This window comes from Nicotiana attenuata, unplaced genomic scaffold (genome assembly GCF_001879085.1).
Source record: "Nicotiana attenuata strain UT unplaced genomic scaffold, NIATTr2, whole genome shotgun sequence".
Classification (NCBI taxonomy): domain Eukaryota; kingdom Viridiplantae; phylum Streptophyta; class Magnoliopsida; order Solanales; family Solanaceae; genus Nicotiana; species Nicotiana attenuata.
In genome coordinates, this window is record NW_017673932.1 from 106,208 (window position 1) to 111,581 (window position 5,374).

A 5,374-nucleotide genomic window follows, 5' to 3' on the forward strand; every position below is an offset into this window, starting at 1 on the left:
CACACAAAACCTAGTGCGGTCGCACTGCCTCTTAGCTTGGAATTGAGCCTCTCTGAATCTCCTAGTGCGGACCGCACAAAATGGTGTGCGGCCGCACTGGGCTTGTTTTTGGCACTTGTGCAAGTTTCACTCCTTTTGAGCTGGTCTTTGACATCTCGTCACTTTGATGATCAAACCTGCAATCAAGTACAACTTGTGAGCCTTTTGGGGACTATTTTGTATGAATTTCTAATCAAAGCATAAGCAAGAAGGAGTATAACATGCGTCAAAATCCGTAGTTATCATTGAGCTGGTTAAGGTACGTGTTCGCCAGTGGGGTATCGTGTTCACGTAGAAGGATTTCTCGGGCTGAGGCAGTTGTGCTTTGTGAACGCGAGGGCACTACCGCATTCACGAAAAGGAAAATCTGGGAAGACAGTATTATATTCAAAATCAAGCATTTGAGCCTATTTTTCATATTTTGAGCTAGAGACCACGGATTTGGGCGATTTTTGAAGGCATTTTGAGGGAGTTGATTGGGGTAAGTGTCCCTCACTTGATTTTGGTTAAATTTCATGATTGTATCTTGATTTCTATCATCTAAATCAGGAATTGGGGTGAACAATTGGGGGGAAATGGAAGAGTTATTGAGAGAGGAATTTGAGGATTTGAGGGACCAAATGAGGGTTTCGATGAAATTGGTATGGGTAGACCCTTGAATGAATGGGCTTTCTAGTTTTGTTATTTTGTGGGATTCAAGACGTGGGCGCGGTGGCCGGGTTTGATTGAATTTTGGTATTTGTCCCCAATTAAGTAGTTTTTCTTATGGAGTTGGTTCCTTGTCGTATATTTATTCCATTGTACTGCTTTTGGCTAGATTAGGGATGTTTGGAGGCAGATTTGAGGGGCAAGCGCATCGCGGAGTAGAGATTTGATCGGTTTGAGGTAAGTAACGATTGTAAATCTAGTCCTGAGGTATGAAACCCTGGATTTTGTGTCATGTGACTATTTTGAGGTGGCACACATTCTAGGCGACGGCGTGTGGGCGTGCACTGTTGGGAATTGTGACTTGGTCCGTCCCGTATCTACTGTAAAGTTGAATGTTTTGTTTAAACTACATGCTTCTTATGTGTTTTAAAAGGAATTTCTGTAAATCAGGCTGGATGCCATGTTTAGGCCTTATGCCAGTGTTCTTTGGACCCTTAGAGGTCTTTCATTGCTATCCTCTCATTGTTTTCGATTGGAAATACATACTCAGTCATGTTTATACTTATTTACTCCATAACTCAGTTTCTATTACTCCGTTTTGAAGCATCATATAAATGTTGTTTGGGCTAAATACCTTGTTTCCTAAGAGACCAAGAGGCTGGAGAGGTTATGACCGAGTGAGGCCGAGGGCTTTATTTGTGAGGATAATTATAGGATCGGGATGCACGCCACAACATGTTTTACTGATTCATGACTGAGTGAGGCCGAGGGCCTGATTGATTTATGCCATGATTGGCTTGTTATAGCGCTTGGGCTGAAAGATCCCCTTCGGAGTCTGCACGCCCCAGTGAGTGATCGCGGCCGTCTCAACACTACACAATGGTAGGAAGAGTGGGTAGCAATGACTTATACCCGAATAGTGGTTCAGGGTCGAATTTCCACAGGGAGCTAGTAATGGAGTTAGAATGTCTGTCTAGCCTAAAATTGCAGTTGTGCTTCTAATGTCACTTCACACATTTTTGGGGTTTTCTTTTTAAACTACTATTGTAAATATAATGATTAAAACTAAATTATGCTAGGAGAATATTGCTAAGTTGTGTTTAATATAGGGAAAGGCACTAGGGTCGTGACACTACCTAGGTGGCTAGCTAACGGGTAGAAGTTACTAAGGGGAGATTGATAAATGTGGGGTTATTGCTATAATCGTTCCACAATTGCACTCATTCTCACACCTCTCGGTAGAGAGAATGATTTTGCCCAATTGACTCTCTCGAGTCCAATTAGGTAGGCCAATTAGACCGAGCAACTAGGGCTCAAGTAGGGTAGTTACTCTCTCGAGATTTAACCCGTTAATTGGGACTACCATTCTCATGGGTCTATCCCAATTCCTTGTTGGGTCAACTTTAGGGTCATAAGACTCTCTTTCTCAAGAAGAGTTAGACCCACTAAGCTTGAATTCATGTTTGCAACCACAAATTCTAGATTGAAACACAAAATTAACCCAAATAACAAATACCCAATCTCAATCTCACCCTAGAATGCAACACCCATTAACTACCCACACTAGGGTTGAGCCACAACCCTAGCTAATGTGTTTAGCTAGACATAATTAAAGAAGAAATAGTAGAAATAGATGATGAAATAAACATATTGATTGATTACTAATTTGAATCTATGATATTGAAGAGTAAAAATGCCAAAATAGGCTCCAAAATACATCTCACGAGCGCATCTCTTCTTCAGAATCTAAAACATGCCCTAAAAATAAAAAGTTCTATTTATACCGGGCTGAAAAAACTGGACAAAAATACCCCTGCGGGGTCAGTACGGACCGCGCAAAAAGGTAGCGCGGCCGCATAGGCTCGTTGAACTCTCATATATCATCTCTGAAGTTGGGGACCGCAGACAGCGTAGAAGTGTAGCGCGGCCGCAGTGGAGGATAGCGCGGACCGTGCAATAAGGCAGCGCGACCGCGTGGCTTGACTTGGTCAAATCTCCAGGTCTCTAAATCTCATCCACGTGGACCGCACTGATATGTAGCGCGGCCGCGTGGGACTTTAGCCTGCACTGGTGGCTCTCTGAACATCACTGGCGCGGACCGCACAGAAGTGGAGCGCGGCCGCGCAGATTGCACTTGAATTAACCTCTCTCTGAATCTCCTGGCGCGGCCGCGTGGCATATCAGTGCGGTCCGCGCTAGGTCTTCCTGTTCCTCAACTTCACTTGTTTTTGACACTTGGCAGGTTTCACTCCGTTTTGAGCCAATCTTTGACATTTGTCACCTTTTCGCTCAAACCTGCAATCAAGCGCAACTTGTAAGCCTTTTTGGACTATTTTGTGGCAGTTTGTAAACAAAAGCAATAGCAAGTAAAGGGGTATAAACATAGTAAAATCCTAACTTATCAACTCCCCCAAACTTAAACCTTTGCTTGTCCTCAAGCAAACAAAATAAGACCCACCCTAAAAAGAGCAATCCAAGAATTTCCAGCTATCCTAAAGTAACCTCAACAAGCATCAATTGGGACTAACAATTGCCCTCAATACGAATGTATCATTAACACATTTTAAGCTTTTGAAAACTATGGATCAAGTGTGACACAAGAGCATCAAGGGTTGACAAATTTCACCAAAGAGCTTTTCTCAAATACCTTGGTCATTGTGGAACCCAAACTCAAACATCCTCAACTCTCCCTAAGCGAACCTCACCTTTTAGAGTATTGCCACACAAACCGAGGTTGATGGACTACTCATTTCTCTCACGAAGAATGTCACAAGTGCGGCTCTAGGTACCATATGCTTGCCCTTTATGTAAGTATCCACTAATGTAGGTTCCCTTTGACTCAAGATCCTATAGGGCTTTTGGGGAGTAATTGTGAGGGCTTTGGGTAAGGGTAGGATATGTTTTTGTTCAAGTGGTTCAACCTTCCCTTAAGCACTTTCTTTGATTCATTTTGGCACACTTTCTTGACTCATTTGAGTATTTCACTTCTTTTTAAGGGGTAGAGGGACATATTGTCACTCTTTCTTAGGCAATTCAAATCATTTCTCCTTTTTCTACTTTTGTTTCCACACCTTTTTCACTTTTATTTTTCTTGACCCCTTTTTATTCTTTTTCACCTTGTGTTTCTTTTTTTTTTCTTTTTCTTTTTCATTGCCTTGCGTTTTTCTTTTTGCTTTAGTACCTTTTACCCCTTTTGGCTTTCCTTCTTGTCTCTCCCCCCAAACTTAGACTTTGCCATTGCTCAAGGGAAGTATGGGTGCCAAGAGAGGGTAGAAACGGGTATAGGCTTGTAACATTGGTTCATGAAAGAAGAAGGTTTAAGGCTCAAAAGGGTTAACTAGGGATCATTTTGTTGGTAGGCCATGGAATTGTTCATTTTACAATTGGATCAAGGAGAGCCTATAGTCACTTCTCAAGTCAAACTTCACCTATGATTTCGCCTCAACAAACACTCGGGGCAAGTTTTAGACCATTGGCTTGGGACTTGGACTCAAAATTCTATTCCTCACCACACATGCTAGGGGATTGCTAAAGATATCGAGTCGAGGGCCCACAACGACCTTAGTTACGATTCAAGCGCACCATGGTCCAAAAAGACCACATGATGATTGTTTGGTCAACACAAGAGTCTCAAGGCCACGACTTTCACCACACCCTAAACACAACATTATGTCTTTGACCATGGGATCAAAGGCAAATGTGTTAGGCCCAAGTGAAGCTTTGCCTGAGGTACCCTTAACTACGAAATATCAAAAGACAAAAGAAAAATCAAAGAAACAGACTCAAACCCTTAAGAAGGTAGTCACTCCATCTATCATTGGGAAGAGCCACCCGGTTCACACTATACTCTACCCTTGGAAAGAACCGTGGCATTAAGAAAACCAAGGGCTTATTGAAAATGCCAAAATTAAAACAAAAGGTTACGAGCCTATCTACTAAGCTAAAAACGAAAAATTTTGCGAAAATAGAAAAATCGAATGAATATGTACAATAGGGGAGTAGAATATACAATGAGGGATGAATATATACCAAAAGTACTTTATATACAGACCAAAAGAGAAGTAGCTAAAATGTAAAGTTATATACAGACCAACTAGAAAATCAAAGCAACAAAACATAAAATAAGAATCCAATATGTACATTCATCCAGATAATCCAAAAAGTAGGGCGCACCCCCACGAATAAGAGCTGGCATTGTCCCCAATGCCAACTACACAAATAAGCACAAAATAAGATTAAAGGATATAGAAGGGCTCCCTAAGCCTGATCCGTCTGCATGGGCTCCTCAGTGGTCCCCTGGTCCTCTGTATGGGCGGGAACCTCAGACTGGTTCCCGGCTTGCTGCTGCTCTGCTGCTAGGACAGGGGCCGGGTCATGGACCGGCTGAATATCAGGTGTAGCACTGGAGGGACCCTCCTGAACCTGTGCTATCTCGATCACTGCACCCTCTGTGCTAGGAAGCTTTCTCTTCTTCCTTGGATGCCTAGTCTCCTCCTCCTGCTGTGGCTGAGATGCTGCTGGATCTAGGGCTGGCTCCCCAAATAGCAAGTCTAAAGGTATCTGGTCTGCCAACAGCTTGTCCACGTCCGCTCTAATCTGCTTCACCGACTCCCTAGACGCCCTTGACTTTCTCATCTTTTTGTGCTCCTTGGCAAGCTCCTTCAGAGCTTTGCTATGCGAATTTACC